At 29.0% G+C, this 15,827-nt stretch overlaps 1 protein-coding gene across 3 annotated transcripts in view; it reads right to left on the minus strand.

Annotated features, from left to right (window-relative positions):
• LOC122633661 (protein Skeletor, isoforms B/C) overlaps positions 1-15,827 on the minus strand; it is an 83,109-nt gene that overhangs the window by 64,782 nt on the left and 2,500 nt on the right. The gene's annotated exons all lie outside the window — the stretch shown is intronic.

Genomic DNA, 15,827 nt, shown 5'->3' on the forward strand with positions numbered 1-15,827 from the left:
TTTCTCTTTTTCTTGTTTCTTTTTCCTTTTTTTTTTTTTTTTTTTTTCTCAAACGTCACATTTATCTCTCGTTGAAGATGATCCAACGACCTTACGGTAATCAATAACCTTAAGAGTAATAAAAAATATATTGATGATCCAAGTTAAGATCCAACTTAAGAGAAATATCGAGAGTCATGAATTATATCGACAAGGATTACCTTGAAAAAAGGGCTATTGTAATAATCAAAAATTATCGTCTATTTTCCATCCCTCAAATTTCTTCGTTCGTATAAACCTAACTTCTTTCTTTTTTTTTTTTTCTTTTTCTTTTTTTGCACGCGTGCAAAGAAGATTATCGAAAAACATTTAAAAAAAAATATATATATATACTTTCAAAAAAGACATATTTCAAGTATAATTAATAAAATATATTTCTTTTTGAAATATACGAATTAATTGTAACACCCTGTATAGTCTGTCACTTTTTATCATCACATCTTTCCCTATTCTTATCCCTTTCTTTCTTTCTTTCTTTCTTTCTTTCTTTCTTTCTTTCTTTCTCCCTTACTCTCCTCTGTAATATACGTATAGTGTATTCGGTTTCTACGAAAGCTCGTTCGTGCAACAGGAAGAACGAAGCTGAATTTCAAATTAGTCGATTCCATCCCGTTCCTCCGTTCCCTGTTCCTTTCTCCTACCACCCCTTCCTACCACCCCTTCCTACCACCCCTTCCTACCACCCCTTCCTCCCATCTCATCCCATTCTATCCCACCACCGCCACCCCCACCACCACCACCACCACCACCTCCACTACTGTTCTCGTTACGAACATCCTGACGTATGTATGCTATGTATATGTTCATATACAGGGTGTCTTCAAAAGAAACTCGACCTAATAATGATCTGTTTATGTAAGTATCTTAAAAATATTGTAATAATAAACATGTATATATACATACATACAATATATATATATATATATATTTGTGTCTGTATGTGTATATGTATATGTATTTGTGTACGACTGTATATGTATATCGGAAATACATAATTGTATAAATGTAATTCTTGTTTTTAATTCTTGTCGATTTAAAAAATTGTGAAGTGTATTTCTACTGAAGTATATGTCTGTATATCTTTGTGTGTGTGTGTGTGTGTGTGTGTGTGTGTGTATGTTCAAAAATACATAATTTTATAAATAGATTTTTAATTTTTGTACATCTAATAATTTCTGAAATATGTATGTGTATGTGGATTCAGAAATATACAATTGTAATTAAAAATTTGTATTTTTCTTGATTTAAGAATTATTTTATTAAAAATTTGCTCATTTTCAAACGTTAATATAAAAGTATTATCTAATTGTATTCTTACAGTTAAAAATGAATGATATTTAATATTTGATACAATGAATAGTTCGGTAAAAAAGAATTTTTAACCGGCAAAAAAGTTTGTTTTATAATTCTAAAACGTTCCATATGATCTGAACTAATGCGAATGTTTGATATATTACTTTGAATAAAAGAAATATAACAATGTATTTTTTAACCTTAGTTATTCATCATTCTTGACAGATCTATATATATATGGTTGAATTATAAATTCGTAAGCCGTACGAATACATCGCAATTTTTGTATTTTTATTGGAAATTTAATATACTTTTTTAAATTAAAATGAAAAACTACCTGTTATCATTAATATATAGGATATATGTAAGGATGTATGTATGTATATATGCATGAATTATAATTATTATTAACTATCATCATTTATATATAAGTATATATATACAGAATGGTTCAAAAGTTCATAGACGGTAACGAAAAGTTTTTAATTGATGTTAAAAAACGATTATCTTCTTTTTTCGACGAAACTTTGTTTTCAAATCATAAAAGCCTAACACTTGTAAGATTACAAATTTAAAAACGTCTCGAAAAAAGAGTAATCGATTTTTTAATATAATTTAGAAACTTTTCATCCTGACTGACCTTATTAACATTAATTTAAATTAAAATTAAATTTCAAGAATAAAAAATAAAAAAGGAAAGAAAAACTGTTGGAAAATTATAAACATTATTCGATCATATCGAAGATACTAAAAGGACGAAAGATAATTATTAATTATTAATTATTTAATTAATTAATTAAATAGTTAACATTTATTACATACTTTTAAATATATTATTAAAATTAATTAACATTGTTATTTATATATATATATATATATATATATATACATGTGTACAGAAAATATATAGAAAAAAAATAAGGAAATAAAGAAAGGAAGTAGAAAAAATATAAAATAAAATGTAATAAAATGAAACAGAAGAAATAAATAAGTAAGTAAGTAAATAAAATAAGAAATGAAATGAAAAAATAAAAATCATTTCGCAGATGTTAGTAATTTTCTTCCGTCTCGAAATCGACCATCGTTTTTAATCGAAAGGGAAACGAGCTCGCAAAGAGAAAGCTCACTCTCTCATTTATATTCTGAGAACGTTTGTAGCCCGTGCGCGACTTTATTCCTGTTCAAAGAAGAAACACAATATTCTCTCTGACTTATGTAAGAAAGTGAACGTTACGGAGAACCTCCCATTAGGTAACACTATAACGGTGAATATCGCTGATAACAAAGTCGATAATCGAAATACCACATAACATTTTTCATCGTTTCTCTTTTTCTCTTTTTTCATTCGTTATAATTTCAACAAATCTTTTCTTTTTTCTTTTTTTTTTTTCTTTTTCATTCGAATAAGTCAATTAGGAAATATTGTGTCTATGATATTACAGGTCATGAAAAAAAAAAACGATAAAGGAGATTGCGTATATCATTTTCTTTTTTTAAGATTAGAAATCAGATCAGAAATTAATGCACTTGCGTAATTGAAAATATGTTGATATAATTAAATATCGTAAGTTTTAAAAGATCGTAGATTATATTTAATATAATAAATAGCTGAGGATCGAAATGATAATCGGTGTAACGAATGCACTTTCTAGACAAACGTAATAAAAACAAAAATACATACATACATACATACACAGACACGTAAATCCATACTTTCTAAAAAAAAAAAAAGAAAAAAAAAAGAAAAAAATAAAACGAGACTAGAAATAACCAATTAGAAGATTGGAGATAACGAATCGATGATACAAAAAAAAAAACTACAAATCGTATCGATTGTCATCGACGACTCGTCTTTATTCTATGTTATAATAATTATTATTATATGAATAATGAAAATGTAACAAGGATTACAAATAACAAATTATAAATCAAATTTCTTCTGATCGAAATATTTACTTTCTCAATATAAGACATAAAAAATTCGGAAAGAAAAATTTAAAAAAACACGAAAACTAATCTAAACTCTCATCGATCCTATCCTAATCGAGTAAATGACATTTAATCTTATATATATATATATATATATATATATATATATATATAATACATATACGTATTAGTATTTCAAAAATGAAAAAATGTTTCCTAGTCTTCTTTTTTGAAACGAATTCGTCTGTTCATGGAAAGGAAGATCAAAGGAAGTTGCTCCTTCTTAAAAAGAGGGGGGAAGAAAAGTTCTATTAAATCCTCGACTACTGTACGAAATTCTCCTTGAAAAGGACCAAGATATTAGTACGAAAGCTCAAGCTCGCTACTCGTCCCCATTCGTCATCGTTCGGTTTCGTTCGTAACAATTCGTCTCGACTCGGTTTTACTCGGATCGGTCCGCTTCGGTTCGGCTCGACTCGATTTCACTCGGCTCAACTCGGTTCGGGACGGCTCGCAAATAAAAAGCTCGCGATGATGAAGAGAGAAATACCGGCTGGAGACAGACAATTAAAAAAAAGCTCGTACTGGGTGCTTTTGTCAGCACGTACATAGATGGCACATGAAGCTTTTGCGTTTATCCTACACGTAGCTTTTCCACGTTAGAAAGGATCCCCTCGTGCTCTTTGTCTTATTTATTTCGTCTCGTTCTATCCTTTTCTTTTCTTTTTTTTTTTTTTTATTTTACTTTCTTATATATGTGTGTATATATATATATATATATATATATATATATTCTATCTGCTGTTCTCTCTCTCTCTTTCTTTCTCTTTATCTTTATCTCTATTTCTATCTCTATCTTTTTATTTATTCTCTCTCTCTCTCTTACTCTCTCTTTCTACTTATATCTCTATCTTTCTGTATTTTACTGTCTCTCCCTATATTTCTGTTTATTTTCTCTCTCTTTTTATTTCTCTGTTTCTCTATCTTTCTCTCTATTTATCTCTCTTTCTATTTATCTGTATTTGACCGTCTCTTTCTATCTTTCAATTTTCTCTCTCTCTCTCTCTCTCTCTCTCTCTCTCTCTCTCTTTCTCTCTTTTTCTCTCTCTCTCTGTCTTACTTTCTCTGTCTCTTTTGCCCATTTCAGTCTCTATGACTTTCCGAAGCAGACGCAAACGCGCCGTCCCTGGTGCTGATTTTGAAATAATATTTCGCAAAGGAAATGAGAGGCGGTCTTTATTACGAGAGCCACGTTATGTATCAACGCTTTTTCTTTCTCTCTCTCTCTCTCTCTTTTTTCACGTTCCTCTTCATGCCCCTTCCCCTTCGCCGCTCCTTCCGAAATCATCATCTCATGACTATCGTAATGATTTTCTAGGACTTTTTATTCTTCTTTCTTTTTTCTTTTTCTTTCTTTCTGTTTTTTTTTCTTTTTTTTTTTTTTTTTACTTTCTTTTTCCAATGAGAAAGACCGTCATAGGAAAATTAATTGCTCTTAATTATACGTTATTATTATCCATCTGATCTTTTTTTATCATACCGAATCATTTAACGACTTACACGTTAATTTCGTTTAAAATAAAAAAGAAAAATGAAAAAAAAAAGGAATGACCGGTGTCGGAGGTTTGTCCTTTCCTTTTTTCTTTTTTTTTCCCTTTTTTTTTTATTTTTTTATTTTTATATACGTTTCTAATTATGTAGATTCATTATGCGTACTGCTGCAGTTTTTTTTCTCGAACTGTTTCTTTCTCATTCAATCCGATTTTAATCGTTGTTATATATTATTATTTTTTAACGTTCGATCGATGAAATATGAAAGATGAATAACGTGACTATCAAGAAACTGTTTGACAATTAGAGAAAAAAGAAAGTAAGAAAGAAAAAGAAAAAGAAAAATGAAAAAAGGAAGAAGTGAAGCAGATTTGATTGCTCTTTTTTAAATCTTTGTCATTTCGCATCGGACGTTTATATAATAATAATAATATTTTAATGCACGGTTTATTGTCAATAAATATTTTCATGTATTTCGGAAGTATTATATTTTTATTTCAAATATTTCCATTGTAAAGTGGAATATTTTTAATAAAAATATGGCGTGATTATGGCGTACGATACATGCGAAATATTTTCCATATTTCCCATCGGGTTAATTAAATCTCAACCAACCAAACGCATTTATGTATATTATTTAATCTTGTGTAATAAAAATAAAAGAAAAAAATTCAAGTGTTTTCATTTCAAATGTCATTGCACTTATCATCAAATTTTTACTTTTTTCATCGATTAAAAAAATTGAAAATAAATTCGTTAAAATTAAAAAATTATTTGTCGTCTTATTTGAAAATAATAACAATATTTTAATTTATATATATATATATATATATATATATATATATGTATGTATGTATGTATGTATGTATATACGAGTTTATAAAATCTTGTACGACATGATGTAAATAACCGATGAATAGTTGTACCAATCCACAAATCGACAGAAAATGCTCGAGAGGAATACGAGAAGAATTTCGAAAGAGTGAAACGAGATGCGCGTTTAGAATGCGTGAAGGAATGCGAATGGGATTCTTTCTTCATATCGATCGATTACCCTCCAAAATCACAAATAAAATTCTATCTTGAAATAAAATTGATATGGAAATAAAAAAAAGAATGAAAGAACAAATAAAAAAGAAAATAATCATAATAATAATCGTAATTCATTGTCTTGTATCATAAATTTGTTTTACATTCAAATAAGATCTAAACAAAATTTTCTTCCATGTCCCATAAATTATATTAATCGTATTTATAAAAATTTTCATTTTAAGATAAAGTAATAAAAGAGTACGCGTTCTATAAACTTCTAACAATTATTTTGTACAATTCAATCGTAGAAGAAAAGAAAATAAAGAAAGAAAGAATATAATACAGAAATAAAAAAAGAAACGAAGAAATCAGTAACAAAAAGAGAAATAAAATGAAACAAAATGAAACAAAAACAATGTTGAATGTCTCATAAATCATTGATTAAATAATATTATATAAAATACTATTTGAGAAAAAAAAAACAAGAAGTAAAATAAAATAAAATAAAAGAAAAAAACAATTTTTATATGCCCATTCAACTAAATATCGCTAATATTATATTACGAATTATTTACTATATAGATGTCATAAAATTCTTCGTCATATGATATTTGAGAATAAAATGTAAAAGAAAAAAAAAAGGGAAAAAAAAAGAAATAAAATAAAACAATAGTTAAATACACCTTATCCATATATTATATATATGTATGTATGTATGTATATATATATATATATATATGTATATATATGTATTATATATTGTCAAAACTGAAACGTATACGTTTGAAATTCTCTTTTCAAGCCCTCTTACGAATATCCGATAAATCGTCGAATCCTTCCGATGACGAAGACATCGATTCTATTAATCCAAAATTCGATATCATACGATACGATACGATACGCGAATCTTCCGCTTTGCTGATGGTCACGTAAAACCAGATCGATGGGATCCAATGTCGGTCATAATTACGCTTCATGAATATCGTTCGAGATAACCCCCTTGAGATATAACTCTATTCATTCTCCCTAGTTCGATAAAATCAAACGCCGAAAATAATATTTTCTTCTCGTCGAGAAATAATATAATTCTCTGTGATTATAAAAAATTCAAACTTTTTTTCCGATCTAGACTTCAATTTTTTTTTTTCTTTTTCCTTTTTTTCCGTTCCTTTTTCTAACGAGTCAAGAAAAAAAAAAAAAAAAACAACAAATTTTTTTTACGGCCTTCTTGTTTGTCCTTTTTGCTTTTCTTTCTTTTCCTTTTCTTTTTTTTTTTTTTTTTTTTTTAAATACGGATTATACGTCTCTCTTTCATTCGATAAAAAATTATTACAATAAACGAACAGGATGCTAAGACGAGTGAAATTTATAATATCCAATTAGATTGCGAACAAATGTTCTTACGTGGGTGAAAAGTTATTAAACGAATTTAAAAATCGATTAACCCTTTTTCTCGAGAAGTTTTTCGACTTTTCTTTCCCAGTCGGTCTTGTCAATTTTTGCAAGCTCCGCTTGCAGTTTTACGATCTGAAAAAGAAATTCAGCTTGAAAAGTTTCGGAAATGGAGTAATTGATTCTTAAGATCGTTTAGAAACTCTTGGCCCATCCTATATATTTATTCTCCTATTAAATATAAAACAAAAACGTCGAAACGCGAATGACGTGATACTAAAATAAAATATTTCGAACTAGTTTTTCACTTCATTTTTCATTTTATTTTCTTTTATTTTTCACATTAATGTGAATAAATTTAAACGGACGTTTTAATGCGAATAATAACGAGATAAAAAAAAAGTAAATAAATAAATAAAAATACAGACATTTCGTGAGACATATTTATGTTCAAATCCTTGTATGTATATTTTACATTGTCTATCAAATACCTAACACGGTGTTTATCACCGCGTCATCGTTTGTGACGTTTCGTTTAGCTGAGAGATGAGAAACGTCGTGTTAAAAGTTTAATATCCTCTACCCAGGATATTCCTCGTGGCGTAATGCCGACACGTGATCACTGTTATTTATATAATAGACCATGTGTATACACACGCGAAAGATTGCCTACCTATATCCCCTTGGTCGAGTGTGCGGCCATATTTGCGCATACGCTACATGTAATTTAAATACATATGAATGTATGTACGTATGTGTATATGTATATATATATATATATATATATATATATACAGGTATATAAATAAAGGGTTATTCGTCAGATTAAAAATTACGAATCGACGATAAGCCTTAGAAATTTGTTTAGAAAAATCAATCTTGAAAGAAGAAACAAAATTTGGTGTGTATATCCGAAATGTTTACGCATCGAAATAATTCAGAAATTATAAAGGAAAATAATTTAATTTGATTCGATTTAACATATCAATATATTAAAATTAAAAAAAATATATATATATATTTGATATAGGTATATAAATACGCATTATATTTCCACGTGTTTGTAAAAATTGTAAAAAAAAGTCCGTAGGCACGTATTTGTTTCACATCCTGAAAAAGAGAAAAAAAAAAAGGAAAAAAAGAAAGAAGAATAATCGATTTGTAAAGTCACCCAGTAACTTTTTGCCCGCCCTGTATGAAAAATTCCAACGATAACTTATTCGTCGATTCGATAAACGAAAAAAACAAAAAGAAAACAAAAAGAAAAGAAATAAAAAAAAATAAAGAAAACAAAGGAAAAGGAAAAAAGAGGAAAGCAGAAGAAGAAGAAGAAGAAGAAGAAGAAGAAAGAAAAAAAGCTAAATTAAAAATTCTCGAAAAAGAAAAAAAGAAAGAGGGAGGGTGTGTGTGTGTGTGTGTGTGTGTAAAAAAAAAAGAGAAAGAACCAAAAAAGAAAAAAAAAAGAGAGACCGGTCCCCCGAAAGAAAAAGAACAGAAAAGGAAAGAAAGAAAGTTGGCGTTCTCACTATTGTCAATTTTTCAACATCGAAGTCTACCTCGTAAGTTCTCGACCGTATACAAAACTCTTATAGCTGGCTCGCCTAGTTACATAAGTAGGTGCAGGAGCTAGGGTAGGGACAAGGAATAAGGGTAGGGGGTAGGGTGTAGGGGGTAGGGGCAGGAGGCTGGAGAAGCCGAGATCGTAGGTTTATTGATTCGGTTTTCTCTCGCGTTGAGTTTTTCTCACCGTCCTTATCCTACCTACTACCTACCTAGCTACCTACCAACCAAGCAACCTACCTACCTACCTACCTACCTATCTATCTATCTATCTATCTATCTATCTATCTACCTACCTACCTACCTATCATTCTAGCTAGCTAGCTAACCTCTCTAGCTACACATACTTTCTATCCCTCCAGCTAGCTAGCTACCCCTCTAGCTACACATACCTTCTACCCCTCTAGCTAGCTACCCTTCTGGCTAGTTGGGCCTTCTGTCACACTCGTACCGAAGCGACCAACGCGAACGTGGTATCGCTTCGTTGAAACTAGGACGCGGTCTTCGAATGGCCTCGGATGCAACCCTTGCACGATCTTCTCTCTCATTTCCACCCCCGCCAGTAACTTCCAACCACCCTAACTCCAAACCCCCTCCATTCCTACTTACTACCCGACCTTTCCTCCGTCTCACTCTCCCGTGCATCCTAGGAACGATATCTTTCTCTAGTTCTAACGTAGTCTCAATATGTGTATGTATATATGTTTGTGTATCTACTACGTCGATTAGCTAATGAAGTGAGAATATGAATGGAAATATTTTCAATGGATCTTTTGTCCTTTCTATACTACTTTCTTTTTATTTCTTTCTTTCTTTCTTTCTTTCTTTCTTTCTTTCTTTCTTTTTTATTTTTCTTTTTTTAGAAATATTTTGGATATTAATAATATCGTGTGTGTGTGTGTGTGTGTGTGTGTGTGTGTGTGTATGTGTGTGTACATTGATATATGTTTCAATTATATTTAAATATGTATTTAAATATATAGACTTTTCTCTATTGACGAATATATCTATTTTAATGTAATATTTACATTACAGTAGCGTACGATCAGTGAAGTGATATATTTTTTTTTACTTTTTGTTCTGATTCTTCTCATTATGATAATACGAATGGATTCATATTTTAATATTCAATTTGCTAAATGTTATTTAATTTAATATAATATTTAAATTATGTTTTTTAATTTTCTTTTTTTTCTAATTCTCACTATCATTTTGAGTGATATCTAATTCGATTGAGAATGATAACGAATAGTATAATATTGAATTGCATTGTGGACATGTACTTTTTCTTGCACTATTTAATTATTTTATAATAATAAATTTTACACGCATATATTGACTAATTTAACATTCTAATCAAATAATTTTCCCATTAAAATATCATTAAGTCCAATAATTAAGAATATACGATATTAATACTAAATATATATCCAAACAAATTACTTCCTTCTTCTAAATTTATAAAAAGTCAAGGCATATCGTTAAAATTCTCAATCAATTTTCATAACCCCGTTATAAAATGGTACACCTTCTAATGAATTATATCGAAAGAAATTCAAACGTATCTTAAAAACTCTATTAAAAATAACTTGAATATAACTTCGTCGTTCTTACAATAAATAAATCTTATACGAAACGTAAATCAATTAAATTAAATCTATGAACAAACGAATGCATAATTAATTTGATTTATTTGTATAAGGAAAAAAAAAAACAGAAAGAAAAAGAAGAAGAAGAAGAACAAGTAGAAATAGAAGAAGAAGAAGAAGTAGAAGAAGAAGAAGAAGAAGAAGAAGAAGAAGAAGAAGAAGAAGAAAGAAGAACAAAAATGTCTAGCGACGTCCTCACGAGTTAAGAAGTAGCACAATATTCTCGATCCAGTACGGAAGCTTTAGAAACGAGATAAAGGAAGGCTCGCAAATGCAATTAATCCTGGTATCTTTCTATCTATCTCTATCTCTATCTCTCTCTCTCTCTCTCTCTCAGTCTCTCTCAGTCTCTCTCTATCTCTATCTCTATCTCTCTCTCATGGCTCTCTATTCCTATTTTATCTCTCTTTCTTTCTATCTTTCTCACTCACTCGCTTTTTCTATATTTCTTTCTCTTTCTCTCTTTCTTTCTTTCTCTCTCTCTTTCTCGTTTCTACTATTTCGTCCTTTCTCTCTCACTCTTTCACTCATTCTTTTTCTCTCTCTTTTTCATTTTTACTATTTCATTATCTCTCTCTCTCTCTCTCTCTCTTTCTCTCTCTTTCTTATTTTTACTATTTCATAATTCATTTTTTTAATTCTCTCTCTTTCTCTCTCTTTCACATACGCTCATTAATTCTCTTTCTTCCTCTTACACATTCATTATCTTTCTCTCTCTTACTTATTGATTATCTTTCTCTCTCAAACTCATTCATTCTCTTTCTCTCTTTTATTAATTGTTTTTCCTTTTCTCTCTTCTTTCTTCCTTTTTCTTTCTTTCTTTCTTTATTTCTTTTCTCTCTTACTTCTTTTTTCGATCATAAAGTTAACTCACGCCAAGGGACCGAGTAGGAATAAAAAGTCTATTTTTTAAAAATGACGCGGCCCGCCACAGGCTGCGTCGGCGATCGAAATGAATTTACTATTTACTCGAGTAAATCTCTCTCTTGCCATTCCGCCCAAAGCTATATATCTTTTTATCCGTTAAATATACTCAATACGCGATGACTCTTATTTCAGAGTTATATAGATTATGGGAAATATATATATATATATATATATATATATATGTATGTATGTATGTATGTATGTATGTATATAAGAAATAGGTTACTTTGGATTTTCCTTTGATCGATTTTGATTTATACGATCGCTTATGACTCACGCGTTTGAACGAACTTATTTTTATTTATAAATTATTAACATTTAATAATTTTCGAATATCTTTCTTTTTTCTACTAAATTAATCTAATCTACTTCATAACGAATATAAAAATCTATCATCAATCGAGATTTAGATCGATCGTAATTTATTTATCTACTTTTCAACGAACTTTTTATTACAAATTATTAGTATCTAATAATTTTTTAATTTCATTCGTATCTTATTCTACACATGAATGCGAAGAAATCCGCGTTCTTATTTCTTTTTCTCTTTCTTTTCTTTTCTTTTCTTTTCTTTTCTTTTCTTTTTTTTTTTTTTTTTTGATGTACTTTACGACGGATCTAAAAATATTTTTAAATAAAAATCAATGAAGACTAACGTACGTCAATTACAACAAAGCATTTTGTTTTACCCACGCTTTAGACCAACTCTCGAGCAAAGGATTTAGGATAATCCTACATAGTACGAGTAGACGTGTAGGTAGACCTAACGGAAGCACAAAATCGTGCTCGTGCCTGGTATTAGTCGCTCAGGGGATATAGAGGCCGTTTATATAAATCGCAGCTTAGGCACGGCTCTCCGCCCACGTACGCTAAGATTCCTTGGAGGGTCAACTTGAAAAAAAAAGAAAAAAGAAAAAAAAAAGTAAAGAGAATCTCTCGAGAAGGAGTTTCTAACAAAGAAAAAACAAAAAGTCTAACAAGAAAAACAATTTTTCTTTTTCCATATTAATAATATATCTAATAAAATTCTACTTTCTACTATTACTATAAAAATCTAATAAAAATAATATTTATATAAATATTATTATTATCTGAAAAATATAACGTTCTATTACGTACTTATAAAAACAATCTCATATATATACATATATAAAGAATATAAGATTCTATAAAAAAAATTTGAACTGAATTTGACCTTCGTAGAACTCTCCAAGATTATCGCAAGATCAAATAATAATACTATTTATTTAACTACCGTTGATATCGTACAATACTCGTCCGAAATATTTTTCTCATTTTTAATACTTAAGAAAATCGCGTATTTAAATCGGACCTACTATATATAATATTTATGTACATTATATATAATATATCTATATATTCCTATATATACATATATATATATATATATACTTATACATATATATGATATTAATATTGAAAAAGGATTAAATCAATGGACACACACTTTGGTCTTATCTGGCTAAAGACGATCCGGTTTATCTAAATATGAGTTAATCTCATCTCTCTTTGTAATCTGCGAATGACGCGAGAGCTGCGACGAAGGGGTGGGAATTGTCAAAGAGGGATGAGAGGAAGATAGGGGATATTCTAAAATCGCATTTGAATAAAGTCATTTGTGCGCGCAACGTAATCCAATTCGGTATCCTCCTCTATGCTAGGTTTTCTCTACACGCGAAAGCACCAATAAATCAACCAGTTGCGTCTGGGTTGCATCGCCCTTAGCACGCCCCTACGATGTAGCCGTATGGCTTAATTTCATTCGTCCAAATCACCGGATATTCTACGATCGAGAACTTTCGATCGTAGAATAGAAAAGAAAAAAAAGATATAATAGTAAAATCGTATAATGATCATGTAATCGCTTTACCAATTTCATTTCATATTTTAAGATTTTTCTTAATATATATTAAACTTATTTATTATTATTATTATTATTATTATTGTTGTTGTTGTTGTTAATAATAATAAAAAAAAAAAAAGAATAGAAAATTGTAAAATTATCGCAATATTGCAATTTTCAATACGCGTCTCAAAATGATAAAAACCAAAACGATTGATACAATTACTATATATAATTATTATTAAGAAGAAAATTGTATAATTGTCATTAATATCAAAATTCTATGACAATAAGATTATTTGCAAAATTAATTAAAATCGTCCAACAGTAATAAAACCAATATTCATTGCACCCGTAATACGTATCCAATAATTAATCATTAATGATTTATTTATTCACACTTACACGTGTGTCTTAAGAAATATTATAAAATTGTTATTATCGTTACGTCATTGACATTCATTGACAAATAATTAATTATTTATAACACGTAATAAAAAAAATTATCTACCTTAGAAAAAGAACAAAAATTTACGGAATGCGAATAAATTTTTATACAAAAAAAAAAAAATAAATAAATAAAAGAGATAAAAAACAATTAAACATGTCGACATTTTCTTTTCTTTTTCTTTTTCCTTTCCTTTTTTGTTTCCAACCAATGTCCACATTGAAAAGTAAACATCAATAGAAGTAGTTAATGTCTTGTATTATTCAGCTGAAGAAGAAGAAGCATCGTCGATGATGTCATTTTAATGAACGAGGACACATACAGAGAAAGCGACATACAATGCAACAGATAATTAGTACAAAGTCGTTCGCTGGAATAACTCTGTCTCTCTCTCTCTCTCTCTCTCTCTCTCTCTCTCTCTCTCTTTTTTCTCTTTCTTTTTCTCTCCTTCTCTCTCTGTCTCTCTCTCTCTCGCTCTCGCTCTCGCTCTCTCTAATTATCGGCACGTAATGAAAGTGTCGTTGCTGCTGACAGCAAAGAGCAATCATCGATGACGAAATGAACGGAATGAAGAACAACTACAACTTATTTGAACAGAGAAAGTTGAAATCGTTTAGAAAACTAAGATAACTACGACTATGACTGTCCTTTTTCATCTAATGTCGTTGATAAAAAGAAAAAAAAAAAAGAAATATATATAAACTCAATACTTTTTCAATTTCCTTAAAACCGTTAGAAAGCTAAAAGACTGTGAGAATAGTTTCTCATCGGATTAAATAAACTCTCTAAAAATATCATTAGAAAAATGATGATGATGATGATGATGATGATGATGATGATAATGGTGATGGTGATTATGATGATTATGACGATGATGATTATGATGATGATGACAATGATGACGATGATGACGACGATGATGATGATGATGATGATGATGATGATGATGATGATGATGATGGTCATTGCTTTGTCAATTAATAATTTTTTTGAAATCGTTAAAAATACGTGTACAAGCAAGCTTGTACGTTAACAATATCTTTTTTTGTCGAAAAAAAATAATCTAAAAAGTTCACGAATGAAAGAAAAAAGAAAATTAATAATGTAGTGATAACAATGAAAGCATGATTAATTTAATTTAATCAATTTAATTCGATTATTCAATTTTATTGAAATCATTAGAAACTTGAAAGAGTATATTAACACCGTGACAATTATTTTTCCTCGAATGATATAACCTAATAAATAAAACAAACAAAAAAAAAATAAACAAACAGATAGATAGATATTATTTTTAATTACTATTAAAATTGCCAATTTAATTACTCAAATTGTAATCGTTAGAAAACTATACAAGAATTAAGGTCGTGATGGTACTTTTTCTTCTTGAAGGATGTCGCGAGGGAAAAAATGAAAAAAAAGAAAAAATAAATCATAGTCATTAGTTTCCCAATTGCCAATTTTCTTCTTCGATTCGAATGAATTGAACAACTAATTGCAAGCAAAACTACAAAAAAAAAAAGAATGCTTTTTCGTCGAGCGATATAACCTAAAAAATGTTTCGAGAAAAAGGAAACAAAATAAACGAATAACAACAATGATCGTTACATTTCCAATTGTAATTCCAATTTTCTCATTAAATTCAAATCGTTAGAAAATCGAACAAACGAGAATTACGATCGTGACGATAATTGTCTTTTTTGAGAAATGTTCAAAGCAAAAAAGAATGTTTTTTAAATAATAATGATAATAATAATAATAATACCAATAATAATAATAATAATAATAATAATAATAATAATAATAATAATAATAATAATAATAATAATAATAATAATAATAATAATTAACGGCCATTACTTTTCCAATTGCGAATTGAAAAATCGTCGAGTGGAAACGCATAAAGTCGATAACAATGTCGTTCGTAACATATAAAAAGAAAACGAGCGTCGTTCGAACGATATCGTCTTTCTTTTAATTAGCGGAGAAGGAAATGAATCATAAAGAAAGTAAAAAGAAAAAAGAAAGAAAAAGAAAGAGAAAGAAATAGGAAAAGATATAGCTCTTCGCAATCATTTGTATAAAAACGGGAAAACGTTGTTCTTCCACTGGACAGATACGAGAGAGAGAGAGAGAGAGAGAG

This window comes from Vespula pensylvanica, chromosome 13 (genome assembly GCF_014466175.1).
Source record: "Vespula pensylvanica isolate Volc-1 chromosome 13, ASM1446617v1, whole genome shotgun sequence".
Lineage (NCBI taxonomy): Eukaryota > Metazoa > Arthropoda > Insecta > Hymenoptera > Vespidae > Vespula > Vespula pensylvanica.